Here is an 18,881-nt window from a genome sequence, read left to right on the forward strand (position 1 = left end):
GAGCAATCTATACCATTATCTGAGTCTAGTAAAAACTGAAATTTTTATGACTACATTTTCTGTTATTTTGTTCATTAAAAGGTAAGCATGGCTATGAAAATGCTCTTATTTCTTGTGATGTTATTAAAACTAGGTAGTTCTCAGGTGTAAGGGAAAAATAAAGTATATGTATAGATATCCATATATTTATATGTGGATATTTAAACATGTATCTACAGGAGTCAGGGCTTAATGGATAATGGACATAAAGTAGCAGCAAATATTTGGCAATATAACAAAATAATGTTGCCAGTGTTGGCAAGATTTCCTTTAGCCAGACAAAGATCAAGTGCATCTAAATAAATAATTATCTTTATTTTTAATAGGTAAAAATCACTCCAGGGCTTTTAAGGATGCTGTTGTAAATTGTTTCATATGAAGATAAAACTATTAGTAGGAAAATATGTAACAATATTTAGAGAAGATTCATTCAACAAGATGGCATGACATGGAAAAGGGTTAGGAAAAAAAAACAAAATAAAACACCACAGCTTCTCACAAGAGATTATTTCGAGGGAGGTTTATGAGTAACATTCTGTTTACATGTAAAACAAATGAATGATGGAAAGAACTCAAGGTAGTTGGAGACATTATTTTCTTGGAGCTGGGAAGGAGTCCACCTCTTCTAGCTCTGTGGAAAAAAAAAGTATGTTAAATAAAAATGTTGGAGTTAGTTTGCTATATTCTCTGCAGCTCTACCTGGTTTTATTGTTTTGTTTTTTTTTTCAAGTGCTGGAGTATAGGATGAACCATCATGCGATAATGAGAGCACTGTCAAATCTCTCTTTTCAATTCTGTTCTAAATGAGCTATTGACAAAAAAATCTGTAGCTTATTTTGAAATTGGAAAGAAAGATTCATTTCTAATTAGTATTGAAAAACATCTGGTTTCCAGTTCCCATGAGGTTTTGCAAGACAGTGACAGTTAATTGCCATTAATTCTAACAAAGTGTTTCATTCCTAACCTACCATCATACTCTAATAATCAGAAATAATTAAAATTACTTTTACATTAAAAGTTTTATAAGAATGTAGAAAGCTGTTAGTCAATTCATAATGAGATAAATGAGGACAGAGAGTCTTTCTTTGTTCTGCGTAACAGAGATTGAAGCTCATTTGGAGTCTATCACTGGACTCCTGGGCACTATCACAAAACAAGAAATAAATTATAACAGTAGAGCAGTGCAAATTTTACAGCTACAAGCCTGTGCTGTAATTTTTAATGATGTGTGCGAGCCTGCTGCACTGTTCATAACAAATATTCTCACAGTCTTATGCACATGTACTCATCCTCTTTACAAGGTTTCTTTCCTTCTTGAGTTTTTTTTTTAATCATTGTCAGTCTGCTGCAATCCCATTCCATTTTCTGAAGTTTAGAAAATAGGCTTAAAACCATTTGTTACAGATCAATGAATGAAGTGCATCTGGGTGGGGGCATAGGGATGAGGGAGAAAGCAGCAAAAGAGGGTTAGCCTTGTTTGCTTGACCAGCTTGCATATTTCAGTAACTTGCAATGGGTTTCTCAGTCATTAGTTTGAATGAGTGAGGTTTTCTGGTAATAATAAGATAGCAACATGGTCTGCTAGTCAAGACAGCAGTCACGCTTAGGTGGAGCTCTGCTGTCTTAATATTATGAAAATGCAAGAAGTCATTCTTCACTTTGTGATCTCTGGAGGACTTGGGTAAGAACTCAGAGGTCACAGATGACCTTCAAAGTCACAAAAGAAAGAAATGTTGATGAAAACAAGGACTAAAAGCATGGGTTTCTACTTTTTCCTGAAGAATTAGTGCTCCCTCTGATATCTCTGGCTGATCTGTTTAGAATAAAGAGAATTTCCCACTATATTACCTCTACATTACTTGCACAAGGCTTTCGCCAGAACTCTTTTACCACTGAGTACTCCGGTAGCACATACATTGGTGCATTCCCCTCACACATTTCCAAGCAACAAGCCAGATCAGTTCAAAACAAATATAATCTCTCTGATTTTCAAAGTACTCATTTAAAATATGGTTTATTTAAGTTTTTGCACTAAGGTGGTTATCCAAATCTTATTTCCACCATTTATTTTTGTTGGGGTTTTTATTTTGTGTTTTTATATGGAGAAAGAAAATCACCTCATAATATATTTGCTACAAAGTGTGAGATTAAAGTAAATCTTAAATTCATAAATGACCCCCAACTGAAGTCAAAGTTTGAAAATCTGGACTTGGTGTGTCCTGCAGAAAATTGCCAACATTCTGGACATTCAGGAAAGCAAGTAATCAAAAGTAATTTAGCTAGAATTTTGGAGACAGACTTTCATTCTTAATTCCCTATTTTATGATGTAATATGGCCAAAGAGTACTACACAGAACTTTCTTTTATATCTCTCAGGATATTAATCAGATATTTATTTAGTCCTTGAAACATGCACATAAATCAAGAATATTATCTCCACTTTGTACATAAAGAAACTCAGTCCAGGATAGGACACACATCAAGTTCACTCAGCTACCAAATGACGGAATTGATTATCAGACTAATAAAGACTAGAATAGAAACTCAAGCTGTCTTGAGTGAGGCCATCACTACTGGAAGTTGGTGTTGGGACCCATGAAAGACATAATTGCTTTAATTCTAAGAAAACAGTACATTACCACAAAATTTTAGTACAAAGACTGTTCTGTAAACACGCCACTCAGAAAACCATTTTCCAAAATTCTCAGTATGAATAACTGCCATTTTTCCATCTCAAAAGACAGAGTGAAGATTTCTTCTTCCTTTCTCACCCCTTCCGAAGTCTTAATTAATGCAATTCCTACAGAGAATAGTGAGGTGGGAAAATTGACATCTCTGCTGACCCACTGAATAAAAGTTTTCTTCTGTTATAAGATTTAGAAACACATCAACAGACATTTTTAAGGCAAAAGCCAATCATATTCTGATCCAAGATGTCACTTCTTCCAGCAATATCAGATGTGCTTTTATTACAACAGGTCACAGTCACATTCATACCTTGACTGATTTTTTTAGGAGAAAAAAAAGTAAGACTTTTTGATGTGTGTTTTAGAGTTAATAGATTCATTAAAGACATAACTTTTTGTTTTCAAACTATTAAGAATATTTTTTATTTTATGTCATTCTTTTCAGTATTAATTACTGTGCTATTTTTATTCGCCAGTTATATATTTATGTTTTAGAAGAAAAAAAAAAGTGATGTTACAGAAGCCATTACCATCTGAAATATCAGTTCTGCACAGGATCAAGTGTCCATACCAGAAATTTGCTCTCTGATGTTTGTCAGATATTAGACAAATATGTCCATGTTTCCAAAACAGTTAATGTCCTTTTTTTACCTAGTAACAGAATGACAAATCTATTTTAAAATTATTTTTATTTAGACAGAAGGAAACTCTTCTTCTGTATGTATGTGTAGATGGTGAAAGACCATACAATCTCATTAAGCGCTTCTGAGGCATTCTTTTTTTTTTTCTTGTATGCTGTATCTGACAGTAAGAATATATGGAAACCAAAACAGATACTGAAGTGACCCACACTCAGCAAAGGAAAAGAAGAACATAAAGGATTGCTACACTCAAACTCAATTCTAGATTAAATAAGTTCATAGATAATGCCAAACTGAACAGCCCAACTCCTAAATTTAGTTTAAGTCAACGGAAATATGGTAGCTAATGCGATACTAGCTACATGAGCAGTATAGGCAATTATTCCTGTATTTCTAATTCAATGAAAACCTCCAACTGATATATTTAAAAATAATTTTCTTGCAAAAGGACACTCTAAATTAAAAGTTCCTTAAAAGAATGTCCTTATCATCTACACAATTTATAATATTTGTACTAGGATATCCTCCAACTCATAAAAATTTAATGATTAATCTCAAAAACACTTGCAGCACTCAGTGAGAAATATAACAAAAATACGCTAGTTGCAACTTCAGTCAGAAAGCATACTTTCATACTACTAAATGGAAAATCCGTTGATTCAAGAATTTAAACTTGCAGTCAATACCCTGTATACCACAATTTATTTCACTGCATTTAATCTGTGGAAAAGGTCAGAGAAAGATGTTCTTGAATTTCTCTGTATACAAAAAAGTGCCTTATACAGAAAAAAATAATCCTGTGCTGAAGTTCATTTCCAATGGAAGCAGAATTTGACTTCAACTGCTAAGTTCTGTTTTATTTTTGTCTTGCGCTGAGATGAGGATGAAATCTGCCCTCTCAAATAAAGAGAGTTTATAGCCTCTTATTTATATTTCAACACTGATTGAATACATATTCTGCTTTCATTTAGCTGACATAATGAATCTAATATTCAGGAGTCAGTTCTATATTATGTTTAAAAAATGGAAATGTGTTTCTTTGTACACATTTTTGTCATATCTCAGTACTTAAACCTTCAAGAGAAAAAAGTTCATATTCACTGGGACAGTTGGAAAAATTGCACTCTTGCTCACAAAATTTTCAGCTTTATTACTTTTAAGAGTCACTCTGGAGCGCAGGAGACCAGACTTCCCTTCACTATTTACAGTGTGTTACAAATGTCTTAGAATTCGGTCCAATTGTGAAATGTGATAGCAATGAATTTTGAGAGGTTTGAGCTTTCCTGAAATAGGTTTTTCAATCCCTAGTGAATTATAGATGAGTTTATAATTCTGTTATCAAATCAGGGTAGCTGTATACTACTAGCTGTGATACAAAGGTTAAAGTTTAAGAAAGAAAAATTTCCACCTTATTTAATCAATTAAAAATTATATGACCATGCAGGGATGGTTATGTCTTGACTATTGTAACTACCTTATGACAGAAATTACTACCCAGCACCAAGAAAGCCACACAGCTTCTGCTTAGCTTATAGCATAGTATAGACAGTACTACATAGACACACCTGATTTCTCCTAGCCTGTAAACATCACAATGTAACTGAAATACTAAAATAAAAAATAATTAAAAAATCAGATGAAGCAAATATCATTAAAAAATTTCAATCCAAATATTAAAACATAGGCCCTATAAGTTTAAAACTTTGGAAGAGGATCCACAGGTGACTGTCTCATATTACATATTCTTTAGTAGATGGAACATAGAGGGAATGTTAGAAACTCATCTAGAACACTCTAGATTGCAACAGTGTGAGAGCAGACTACTTGTTTAGTGCACTGAAAAACTGCGCTAGCACATGAGATTAAAAAAATAGTGTCTGTAACTCCAGGTCAAACGGGATCCTCAAAGAGAATTCAGCAAGAATAAAAAAAAATTAAAAACTGCATACAATGCACACTGGCAAATACATTGTGAGACCTTCTCTGGTTTGCTTCTTTACTTGAATCTGTGTGTAAATGTGTCTGATTAAAAAAACAACTCAGCATCTCACATACCATTTTCTGACATCTCTGAACCTGTGGTCCACATGCTGCAAGCTGACAACCAGTAGAAAAATTGAAGATATCATCACCAGGAGAGAAGGAACAAGAACAAATATGACTAAGTAGTAGATAAAATGGTAAAGGGCAAAGTTAGGACAGAGGGAATAAAGAGGAGGAAGGAAAGAGAAGTATTAAAACATTGGTCAAGAAATGCAATTGAGAAGAAATATGCTTAGAATAATCACAGACTGGCAAGAATGCTTAGCAGGAAAAATTTGTTCTTGGCAATAAACTGATGAAAATCTTCCCTACAGATGTGCATCTTTTCTTTGCTAAGTCACCTCTACATAAGTGGACATTTGCGACATCATTGCTAGCCATGAGGTAGATGGAAGCCTTAGGCGTACCACCTCACCAGCCAGTTTGCATGTGCTAGTTGTGCACCCTGTTCTGCCAGTCAGTACACAATGAGGTTTTTCTGCCTTTCTTTCAGAATCTTTGCATTCCTCAATTAGTTTTCACAGATCTTGAAATGCTCTTATCTAAACTTTGGCTTTCTCTGTTAAATCTGGTAAAAAGTTCAAAAATTATTAGGTGTGGAAGAGAGTGAGCATTCGTCATAGAAAAGAAGACAAGTAATACTTGTTCTCTCTGGAAAACAGCTTCTCTTTGAGGGAGGAAGTGAACTACAAATAGCTTATTTGGGATATCTTGGATATCAATCAGACCTTTTTCACTGTTCATAGCTGAATACTGAATTTTGGAAGTAAAGACAGTGTAAGGTTGAAGTGTAAAGTATGTAGATACGACTGAAGAAAATGAGATTCATGAATGAACAACTGATTAGTTTCTGAAAGGAGTATGTAAGCTTGTGCCTCTGGGCATGTTAAATTGAATTTACCTACACTTCTGCTTTACACAGTTGGAAATTCACATTAGCACAAAAATTGGTATTATATAGGCAGTATTTTCAGATGACCAAATTATTTTTGTAAACCTGAAGCTATATTGTAATGATACTTGTGATGAAATTGGAAATTTAGATTTCATCTAATACCTTATAAATCCTATCAAATCTTGAGGTTGTAAAAGTAGACAGTGCAGTGCTAAAGAAATACATATCCATATTACTAAAGTTGGTCCTTACTGGGCCACCGAAGAGTTGTCACCTCTGCAACCTGGCACTAAACTGGAAAGCAACATAAACAAATCTCCTGAGGTAATTCTGGCCTGAATTACCTCACTAATCACCAAATAAAATCAGAATGAAAAAAAAAAAAAGTATCAGTAACAGCATCAACTTTCTTTTTCTTTTAACAAGTTCTTTCAAGCAAGTTTTTCCAAGACCTCATATTCATAATATCTCTATATTATAAAACATACAATTTTCTATTTACTGTTAGAGTCTCATTAATATTTAAATTGAGTTGGTTTTAAGAAAGTAAATGACACCATTGTTGTTTTCTTTTTTAGTGTTTTCTGCATTTTAATGGATTCTTTTTAGTGTTTTCTGCATTTTAATGGATTCTTTTTAGTGTTTTCTGCATTTTAATGGATTGGTTTTATTACAAAAGAAGCGAGGTTTTAGAAAATGAAGAAAATGAGAAAAGGGTAGGTGAACCATATATTTAAGAAGAGTTGATGTGAGTGATTTGCAGTCAGTCATTGTGCAAGACAAAGGTTTGGCTTACCCAGCGCTGCTCAGAGCACAAGTACTGAATGAAACAAATGTTTTTCTGGTTTCTTGGCTCTGAGTGATTGCTGATCATGAGAAGAATGTTCAGTTGTGTATAAGCAAATCTAAAATATTATTGATTCAATTAGTCAATGTAAGTAATAAGTCACATCATGCTTTCAGGCTGCATATGGATGCATTTCCCGATGAAATCTAGACACATGGAAACCCAGGCCACGAAAGAAGCACTGAGTGGGTGCGTCATACCCCTGTTCTAAATGATCAGGGAAAGAGCATCACCTCTCACATACTGCCGCTGATCCACCAACCAATTATTAGATCCTAATCTTTCTGTCCACAAAATTAGTGGGCTTTGTACAGCTGAAGGGGGCAAACCACATACTTGAAGCTGTGTAGCTTTGAGAAATTGCCCCGAAATTCTATCAGTCTTAAGTATTACAGAAGCACAGAATGGATAAAGTAGACCCAACACACACTGGGGCATCTAGTCAGTCCCACCTCAATTTTTCACAGTCAGTAATTTTTATTATTTTTCTAATTGGTGTGCCCAAAGCAAAAAGCAATCAGTGCCTTAAGGAGTCCTCAAAAGATTAAGAATCACAAAATTGGATAAGAATTGAGGTTGGAAAGGACAACTGGAGGTTCAACTACCCTGTTCAAACAGAACCATTTGAAGTTTTTTGGACAGGATCATGTCCAGCTGGTGTTTGAATATCTCCAAGAAAGGAGATTCATAAATGCTCACTGGCAGTGTTCAATCACCCTCACAGTACAAAAATGTTTCCTGATGTTCAGAGGAAACCTCGTGTGTTTTGATTTGTGGCCATTGCCTCTGGTCCTGTCACTGGGCACCACTGAAAAAAAGACCCTTTCTCTGTCCTCTTTATACTTTCCCTTCTGGGAAGGTATAAAGACCTTTTGGAGATCCCCTCAGGCCTTCTCTCTCCAGGCTGAACAGTCCTAACTCTTCAGCCTTTCCTCATTGACGAGATGCTCCATTCCCTTAATCATCCCTGTGGCCCTTCATTTGACTCTGTCCAATATGTCTCTCTTGTACTGGGGAACACAGAATTGGACACAGTACTCCGGGTATTACCTTACCAGTAGCCAAGGATCTCCTTATAGTCCTTCCTGCTCTGCTGACAGGTAAACATTGTAACCATCATTTTGAAATCAATTTAATATCTTGAAGAAATACATGCAGTAATTTATTAATGTCGAATGACAGACAATTATAAAAAAAACAAACAACAAAAACAAAACAACAAAAACCCAAGAAACACTTGCATGTGTGTTGGTGGTGGCTCATTAAAAGCTGTAATTTGAAAACTATTAGTCGCAGAGTATATGCCCTTAATCCAATGGACTTTCATTGAGGGAGTCCATGAATTCTCAAGAGAATTACAGAATCATTGAATAGTTGGATTGAAAGAGCCCTCCTATAAAGATCACTTAGTTCAAATCCACTGCCATAGGAAGAGACATCATTCAATAGATCAGGTTGATCAAAGCCCCATCCAACCTGGCCCTGAACACTTCCAGGGCTGTGGAGCACCTAAAATTTCTCTGGGCAATCTCTTTCAGTGTCTCACTGTAAATGTAAATGTAAAGGATTTTCTCATGTTCCATCTAAATCTATTCTCTTTCCGTTTGCAAATGTTACCGCATGTCCTATCACTACTTGGTAAAATTCTTGCTATCATGTTTATAAGCCCTCTTTATGTACTGGAAAGCTGCAATGAGTTCTCCCTGGAGCTTTCTTTTCTTCAAGCTGAACAACTCCAGCTCTCCCAGCCTCTCTTCATAGAAGAGGTACTCCAGCCCTTTGATCATCTTCATGGCCCTTCTCTGGACCCATTCTAGCAGGCCCATGTCTTCCCTTCTTCTGGGGACACCAGAGCTGGATTTAGTACTCCAGGTGGGAGTCTCACAAGAGCACAATGGAGGGGGGAAAATCACCTCCCTCAACCTGCTGATCACACTTCTTTTTATGCAGAATACAATTGGCAATTTAGGCTGGAATTGACTTTTAGTCAATACAAAATGGGTACAGGAAATCAACAGGGAGTTAAAAAAGTCAAGTTGACCTCTATAACTCTCAAGAATCTGAAATTCTAGGCTGACAAATTTTGGCCATAGAAATACAAGGATAGAGATATTAAGGAAATGCATACACTGGCATTGGCCAGAGAAACATTAGTCTGAGAACAAAAGTGGTTTCATATTGTAGAAAGAGTATGTTGCTTTTCATAGTCCATACCTTCAAAAAAGGTGAAGTCAGGTGAAGCAAAAAGAAAGATTCTTTTTTTGCCTCATAACCCAGCACAAATTTGTTTGTACCCAAAAACCTGACTACACAGAAATATAAACACTTTAGAAAGCATTCCTATTAGTAAATCACCAACCAATTCTTTCCAAAGAGACAAACATGTTTTAGGACATCTTTGCATTTAGCTAGAACTTAAAGGTTTTTCTCTAACAATAATTGCTTAAGGATATGTATAAGAACCAATGGTCTTTCCCGTGTGCCAAAAGCTTGTGCCTACCCCAGTCTGCAGATGAGTAGTGTAATCATAAATCTTTATTAAGGGAAAGACACCACATCAAATATCTTCAAACTCTCTTCATTTATTCTGTCCTTCATAGAATAACTTTATTCATTGATTTTAAGATCTAAAGAGTGGTAAAGTAGGCATACAGGTAAGGAAGACAGAACAGTGTGGGAGAACTTACCACCAAATAAACTACTAAAACTATCTTTTTATGATTTAAGCAAAGACTTTAAAACTGACATCAAAATACTGAAAGAATGAGGAAGATTAATATGTTCTCTGAGTAACATTTCTCATAGTGCAGAAGGTCAAAATCAGGCTGTTTATTTTAGTCAGTAAGTTTCAGTATTAGACTACAAAAAATACAGGTGATTAGTAAGCAATGAAGATTGTCTATGTTATATGACTTATCTGTAAGTGTCTTTGAGTGATTGTTAAGGAAGTTCATGTGCTGAGCACAGAGCCACATCAGACTATCTACAAACAATACCACATCTAGCTGTGGGGCAGTCTGTGCTTTGCATCAGTCCCCAGTCATCCAGATCTGAATAGCCATTGGAGTGCACAGTGGGGCACATGATCTTTCCTTCAGTGGGTAATGAGTGATGCAGAGGTCTAGGGTTTTCATCCCAAAGCGAAAAGAGATCATGGCCATAACGTACACACAAAGCCTATGGTGTGCACCAGGGAATGCATCTTCTATGCAGTATGTTCTTTGGAATGTATTTTCCTGGTTCTGCAGCCAACTCTGGATTGTCTGCATGTTTTGTACTAAACACTTCCTGAATAAAATCTAAAAATAATCCAGCATTTCTCATTCAGACAATTCAAACAACTATAATGCTACTTGATTTCTTACATAACAAGCACACCTCTATTCATGTATTACTATGGTTGCACGGTGTCTCAGATTCCACTGGCTGGGTGAGAAAAGCCCTATGCCACTGTCTGTGATATGATTCTGTAAATACAACAATAGAGACTCCTTTAGACTGAAGACTGCCTAGAACTCAAGTGTTTGATATGCAATTCAATTTCAAGATTCCTGTCATCTTGTTTAAATACAGGAAGAGAGTTGCGTTAAAGCTTTTACTTCAAATGCGGTATGGTCCCTGGGATGTACTATAGAGCATACTACATGTGACCAAGGGAAAAAAAAACCAAAACAATTAATTAATGGAATGCTTAATGAAAAAAAAAACAACAACAAAAAAAACCCCAAACAAACACCTCACCAAGAAAAAAAAAAAAAAAACAAATAAAAAACCACATTAAAATTAAGCTTTCTAATTCAAACAAATGACTGAAAATGAGTAAGGCTGTCCTGAAAGGAAGAGTGATTCCAGTACAAATGCATGGATTTCTAGTCTCTGAATGTATCTGAAGGCATGAAGCAGGTGCAACCTAGTCAATTATCTCCTATTATCTGTATTATTAAGTATGGTTGTTCATATAAATGATATTATAACTGTCTATCACAGTCCTTTGTGACTCCCGAATTTCTGAAACTCTTAGCAAAGCCAGTGTAACTATTTCTTTTAGTGTAGCTCTCCTGCAGTTCAGAGCCTACTGTAGTGCCAGTGTGGAACACTGTGAGGCCCAAGAGGGAATTCACTGCAGGTGTGCAAGAAAGAGATACCTCCTCTCTCTGTCTGTCACAGGAAGGATGTTAACAAGCCCTATGAGGATTTGGGTCTGCTTATTCTCTTCTGTACTTCTAATTAGGAAACAACCTAAAGGTCTCTCTCAGATACCAGGGAGAATCAATTACCCAACTGGGAATGAAACATTTACGTTTTAGAAATTTTTGGCTACACCAAAAAAAGAAATTAACCTTTTTAGATAACTACAGCCTTCAGAAGTTTTACTTGTTCTGGAAAGATTTCAATGTATTACTACTACTTCCAAGAACCTATAAAAAAGGATTTGATAGAGACCTTACTTCAATGTCTTACTAAATCATAGTCATGCAAGCTAAATTAGTATATAAGAGAGACTAACTGTAAAACCTCAAAAGATATAATAGCATACAGATTAAATGCTTAGCATGTTTCTGGACATATTTTACAGATTGTGTCCTCATAATACAGTGTCCATAAAAAGTAATACTTCTGTGGTTCATTCTATACTGCTCTTCTAAAACTTGCAAATTTCCAGCTGCTTTCCAGCACCCCTATGGAAGAGGACACATCCATTTTCCAGGGATTTGCTCAGTAAATGAAAGTTCTCAGAGCTTTAGTGATACAGTACTCGTTTCCATACATTTAAACACAACTACCCTGTTTTCTTGTAAAAACAGATGTAATCTTCTTCCCCACAGAACAACTTTTGAATGTAGTAGCGGACACCAAATTTAGACATCTAGAGGACAATTCTCTATGCCAATTAAAGCAGTTCAGAGTATACCCATCTCTTACTTCCTGTGCTCTGTGCTGGAGGATGCTGAGAGGAAGTGAGAAAACACAGTTCTCCCGGTATGCTAGTGATAGTGCTTCATTCTAATGAGTTGGCACAAGCCAGTACTTGCTAGTCCTGCAGGGAGGATGGCTTAATTTTAACAAGCATATGGAAAGATAAAAAGAAATCTTAGTATAAATCACTAAAGTGGTTAATTAATTAAGGGACACAAACCCATAGGAAATCAAGCACTGTTTCCAGGGATCATTAATATACTTGGCTGTTGCTGTTGTTTTTTCCCCTCCCCATGGTTCTATGAGAATTTTAAGGTGAAATAATGAAGCAAGATACTATAATTCCTACTCTTCTTTACACATTGGCTACAGCAGCAATAATGAGAACTTTGGCATTAAATACGGTTCTTGATAATTTTGGAGCTATTGGGTATGATCAGATTCAGATACACTTTCAGAGAGGGATAAAAATCAGGCAATCTCCTAAGTATTCTAATGTTATTAACTTGAGAAGAATTCTTCCCAGATATTGGTTTTCATAGTGTGTAACCTTTCTTTCAGGTTCAAAATTAAAACAGACCAGATACTACACATTTTAGGAATTGTGTTTAGAAACAAAATGAGGACTTGGAAGTAAACCATTCTTTTTCAGAAGTAAGTAAGTATTTCTGAAGTACTTTCATAAAAAGTGAAAATTTCATTTTGCTAATATAGTAAACATAGTAAGTTTAAAACCCATGTACAGCTGGTTTTTTAGTTCAACTTTATTTTCTTGAGATGTCACTAAGCTTACTTTCATTTTACTATGTGACTGCAACTGGCTTTCTAGAAGCTAGATCAAAATAAGTTGCTCCTTTTTCTTAAAAAGAATATTTGTTAAAAAAAATCCACAGACATTTAAAAAAAAAACCAAAAAACAAACCTATTAAAATCTTTCAGCAGTGAAAGTCATGACCTCCTTGTGCTGTTATTTTCTGTCCAGTTACTGAAATGTAGAATCCAGATGTATGCCTGTTCTGTCTTTACAACTGAAAACAAGGGTGACTTAGAGAATTACTTCAACACACCCCTTGTCAGTGCTACAGACCATTAACAATACTATAAATAGCATGATCAAATCCCAAATTGCAGATTCAGTCATAAAAATGTCTACATTTCATGCTGATTCAGAGGGGCAGCAACATTAACTGCAATCATCAAGGAATGTGACATCTCCACAGGATTTTCTACAGCTCACCGGTCTGGTGACAGGACAATTGTTAAAAATTAATGGGGATCATCAAATGTGGATAAGTACAGCTTGGCAACTATGAAAGCCATACTTCTCATTTGCAAGTGATAATGTAGTATTATTCCAGGATGATAGATTGTAATAGATTATTTAGATTATGCTTCATTCAGGAAACAGTAAATCTTCTTACTCTTTGAAATTCTGACCACGATATTTATTTTTTAAATTTATAAACCAGAGATAGGAGAAAATTTTACATTTTTTTCTAATTTTTCTCTGCTGAAAGTACACTTCCACCTTTTGTTTATCCATTATAATCCTTCACTTCTCAATCAGTTAACATTCTAAGAAAGTCGAGATCCTAAAATCCAAAGTTTATGAAGAGATTCATTCTGATAGTTAATAAGCAAAATATCAATATATTGTAAACAGTAATTCCCACCTCCATGTCTGGATTTATAAGGAATGATGTGAGTTTTATTGATATATTCTTACTATTTTACATGCCTGTATTTTTAAAGTGCAACAAAATATTTCAACCAAAATCACCAGCCTGACGAAGGATCTCTTGAATTACATAATCCAGGTGGTTTTATGCATTGGGGCAGAGTAAAGGATCACATTGTTTAAAAGATTGCTTAAGAACTCCTGCATAGAAGCTGATCCAAAAAGGATGATCAGACAACTGGAAGGATGATCCTGTTTATCATGGACAATGACCATTTGTTCTGAAGTTATAGATTCTAGGCACCTGATATTGTTGTCCAAGAATGAGACTAGACAACTGACACTTCTTTGTCCATGCTCACTACTCTGAATGTCTGAGGAGTTCCTAATGTTAATGCAGTGACTTGAAGACTGTCAGGAAAAAAAAAAAAACGTGTGATATCTGTGTCTTTTAGGGAGGAAAAAAAAAAAATCAAACAAATTTAGCCAATTTGTAATACTTTGAATATATGCAGTGCACACGAGCAATAGATAGAGTCTCCAATGATTCTGACAACAAGTAAACAAATGGTCATAGACAGGAATAAGAAGAATCTTAAGCATGACAGACAATGTTTGAATGAATGTAAAAGATGGAACATGTTTCCTCCTGTTGTCAGACATGGATATGCATTTCCCAAACTTTTACATTTCCTGCAAATACCAGTGGACCAGACTGCCAACAAATACCTGTGGAACCTCAAAGTCTTGCACCAAATGCTGTCATCAACACCCTTGCCACTGCAGAGATGAAGTCCAGATTCCGTCAATTGCAGAAATCATAACTGACTCAAGCGTACAGCAAATAATGAATATAATTATTGTTTGTTTATTATTTATGCTACTTGTGGGATTCACTGATACTCAGAAATATGAGATCTTAATTAGACAATATTTAAAAGCCAGGAAGTTCAACACATAATTGAAAGTATTCAAAGAGGTTGTCTATATGGAGTGAATTTTCCCCCTCCAGAGAGCAATTCAGCTCATCTATCCAAAACAGATATCTTAATGATGAGATGAATTCTTTTTCAGAGATACCTCTTTCTCTCCACGGATTATAAGAGGAACCCTCCTGGCTAAAGTTAGCCAAAACTGATATCACCCTCACTAAACCATGTAGGAATGACTCTACCGATTCCCAGTGTCACACTCCTGCATGGAAATACACAATTATGGAAACAAAAAGCACCATGCTATATGTAGGGAAAATATCTAGACTGAAGTTGCAAAAAGACTTCAAAATCTGAGTTATAAGTCCTTGACCATGGTCATCTTTTAGTACAATCTTTATAGGGTTCCAGGACATTCACTGGACTTCATTTAAGATTCAAAATGAAACAGAAAACCAAAAAAGTTGTCATTGTCTGTACTATCTGACAAATGCATAATTTACATTACTGGTCCTTTCATCATTCAGATGGGTATCCTATTGGAGAACTCCAAGGTGCGTTCTCCACATCAGTCCATCTGGATTTCTTTCCAAAGGAAAACCATGAGTTTGAGGGACAAATGCAGATCTGCATCTCACTTTTCCCACAGTAGAAATACTCTCTGTAATCTCCTCATCATTACTTGGTGAAAAGGATAGTTTTTTTTTTCAGCTTGGGTAATGGAATATAAGGAGAGAAAAGTTAAGGGAACAAAACAGACTCTTGAGTCTCACCTGGCACCCTAACATGTAAAGGACCTCAGTGATTAACAACGAGGATGGTTGCAGCACAAGGTTTTAAGGCAGTTTTTATAATTTGGAACATCCGAGAGGAGTCTCCTTGTAATCTGTTTTAGATAAAACAAAAACCTGACCCATGGACCAAAGCTTCCAATATGAAAGAACTCCTCTGTCTCCTGTACTTCCTGAAGCTGGATACAAAAGAAAATGCACTGATACAATACTACTTTAATTTTCTAAAGATAATATTCCTTTGCCAATTATAGAGGAAGAAGAATTGTTTTTAGTTTGAGTTTTTACTACTGGTGATATGGATACTTTTTCAGCAATTGATGTTATTGTCATATTTCTGTCTAGCTGACATTTATTTTTTCTTTAAGAAATACTAAATGCATTGAATTTTTGTAAAAAAAAAAATTCCTTTTGTCATTTTGCTCAAAATTATCTGACAAGAAAACTGAATAACTTGCGTAGGAGGAATGACTCAAATCTTCATTGTAAGCGTTATTACCTGATATTATTGTGAAAATGTACAAGTTGACTCATTCATAGAAAGTCAGACAAATGAAATGACCTATGCATACAATCAAGCAACCTCACACTAATTCTACCTTTACTATGGTGGATCATTGATGGAATATGGACTTTATGGAGTATGATCAAGTACAGGACAAGAGGGACTCTTTTCCAGACCAATAGTCAATCCTGCTATGCAGTCCTTGTGCTAGCATTATCATAGTTATCTTTATTATTTTAAAGAAAAAAAAACATAGATCACAACACTAGTTTATACAAAAAGATATGTTTTTCTTTATATTTTTCTCTCAAATTTAGTTTCGGATTGAAAATAAGAAAAAAACCCACCCATATTTTCCCTGTAAAATGGTCTACCAGAAATTATTTTTTTCCTTTTGAAAGGTTAAAACTGAAGTAGAAGGTCTCATTTCCTATAAGAAGTTGATTGCTATCTGTTTGGATTATCATATCATTAAGTTTCCTTGGCTTGCTTAGGTCCCTGATTACTATCTAATAAAGCAACATGCATTGGTACATAAAGGGACACATTTATTAAAAACACTCTTTGAATTCTTCAGATGAGAACATTGTGAGCATGTAACAAATGAACGTTACATCTATATTATATGCATCATCCTGTATTTTAGAAGAAACAACAGTAACTTATTTATATTTGAATTTTGGTTAAACTGAGTAGGAACAGAAATAGTGTGAGATTTGACACGAAGCTTAGTAAAAAAGCAGATAAATGGGATGGACCTATGCAGTGTGTAGGTATGTAACACTGAGGGAGAAGTGAAAACACTTTTTTTTTTAAATTAAAAAGTATTGAAGGCATAGCTTCAAGGTTAGCATAAAATAAACTTGAGTTCAATAATGATTAAGCAAGAAGGGTAAGGTAGTAAAATGTTAAATACTCCTCTTCCTTACAGGTCATGGTCATCTCACCTTTGAACTGGAATTTGCTAGCAAAAAGGTAACAAAGCATAATAAATGCTTCACTTTAAAAAAATGTGTTCTTCTAACCCCATCCATATTATAGATATATCATTAAAAAGAAGCTTGGGATTGTTTGGCACATTGTTATACAGAGGTGAATTAACAATGGTAAATACCAAGAGCTGCATAGACAGGACTGAACTAGTAAAGAGAAGTGTAATACAGCTGAGAAGCCCTACTGTCTTAAGTGGTGTTTGAGATGAAAATAACTATTACTCTTCTGACAGTGATTAGAGCAGAGCTAATCATAGCTGGATTGAATGACAATATATCTCAATTTTACAAGCACTTGTAATACTCACTGCATATGTCATTATTCAAAACTTTGTATTGTATAATCATGGATTGTATAATCATGGATTACTGAAATAAATACAGAGAGTTCTTAAGTGGCCTAGTGAATTCTAATCACTATAAAGTAAATGTCATCAAGCTTTTAAATTAACTGGAACTTGTTATTTATTATTTCCTATTAGGTACACTACTTGACTAGTTAAACTGGTTATTGGATTCTTCATACAGCAGCCCCTGAACTCCTTCAGTCAATTAAATTCTTTATTGCATCTGATTTGTCAATGTCAGTGTCACTTCTAATCTCTTAAATCCACATTGGCTCAGAAGCTTTAAAATGTACTTATTCTGTTACAAAATTAGGAAGTTACATAGACAGAATCCTTTCCCTCTCCCTCCTCTCTCTGTGCAAACCACAAAGCTGCTAATAATGCAAGAGATATAAACACTTGTTCTTCAGCCTCTATGTCTATACTCATATACCTACCTCTCTAGAATGAGACATTTTTTAAGACAAGCTACAGAACTAAGTGGGAAAAACATACAAACAAACAAAAAACTCTGTTGGGTGTTCTGCTACCAGCATATTGTATATTGAACACTTTGAATCTTTGGCTCAGTTTCGTAGCACTTTAATCACAAAAATTAGCAAAACAAAGTAACTGTAACTAATTCCAGAACTGGGAACTTTAACATCTTGGTATTATTATTCACGGGTTTTGATTTATATCTGCAAAACTATTCCAGACATTTTTTAAAGTTGTTACAATATTAAATTTCCTCCTCTTAAATCTCCCCATTTCTTTGTTCATCAACAAAAGCTAGATTTCAAAGGAAAAACACAGGTGTTAAAGGAAAAGGAAGGAAAACACAGGTATCAAATGACGGTTCTGTGAGATGGTCTTGTCAGCCTAATAACTCTTTAGTTCACCTGAAGAGCAGCATAAACATGCAAGCTATTTATTTCCATATTGTAAAGTAGAGTTTGCCAGACACAGACTTATTTTTCCTTTAAAACCATTCCCTTTCTAAAGGATTTCCTTTTTGACAGTAAAAAGCTGCTTTTTACATATTATAGGTATATAAACCTCTGAACTATGAAAACAATTCCCCTCCCAGGTTAGGCGCATCACCTTCATTCTGAAGAGAAGGCAAACCAGACCAGACTCTTACCAGACACGGGGAAAACAATTGCTTCAGCTCGATCCAGCAGTGCCGTGAGCGAACAGGCAGCCTGAGAGATCCCTGGGCCTCATACAAAAGAGAGATAATTGGCTTTCACGGAGGAGCTGTAAACATCCATCACGGCGGGCTGGGCGGCGGCAGGCGCTGCCCCGGCCGAGCTGGGCGCTCCCCGGCGGGATGATGTCAGGCACAGCCCCGGGCGGGCGCTCATTGGCTTCCCTCACCTGGACCGGCCCTTAACCCTAAACTGCCGGCCGCCGACTGAAAGGTGTCTCTGATCATTAGATATACACACACAGGTGGGGTCTTTCTAATTTTTTTCCTCTTTCTTTTTGTCTCCCTTTTTTTTTCCCCTTTCATTTTTTTCTTTCTTTCTTTTTCTTTTTTTTTTTTTTTTTTTTTTTTTTTTTTTTTTTTTTTTTTTTTTTTTTT

General features: G+C 35.4%; 1 protein-coding gene and 1 long non-coding RNA gene across 6 annotated transcripts in view; one reads left to right on the forward strand and one right to left on the reverse strand.

Annotated features, from left to right (window-relative positions):
* MGAT4C (MGAT4 family member C) overlaps nt 1-18,881 on the reverse strand; it is a 344,696-nt gene that overhangs the window by 120,563 nt on the left and 205,252 nt on the right. The gene's annotated exons all lie outside the window — the stretch shown is intronic.
* Nucleotides 5,831-18,576, forward strand: LOC108492304. Of its 5 annotated transcripts, XR_001873072.1 has the most exons (7): nt 5,831-5,882; nt 6,915-7,021; nt 11,201-11,278; nt 11,979-12,132; nt 12,631-12,723; nt 16,907-16,950; nt 17,450-17,515. It is a non-coding gene; the product is annotated as an uncharacterized LOC108492304 (long non-coding RNA). The 5 variants fall into 5 exon arrangements; XR_001873069.1 differs by lacking the exons at nt 6,915-7,021; nt 17,450-17,515 and adding an exon at nt 18,384-18,576 and having other exon boundaries at nt 5,837-6,045; XR_001873068.1 differs by lacking the exon at nt 6,915-7,021 and having other exon boundaries at nt 5,837-6,045.

The sequence above is a fragment of the Lepidothrix coronata genome, unplaced genomic scaffold, assembly GCF_001604755.1.
Source record: "Lepidothrix coronata isolate B3197 unplaced genomic scaffold, Lepidothrix_coronata-1.0 Scaffold9, whole genome shotgun sequence".
NCBI lineage: Eukaryota > Metazoa > Chordata > Aves > Passeriformes > Pipridae > Lepidothrix > Lepidothrix coronata.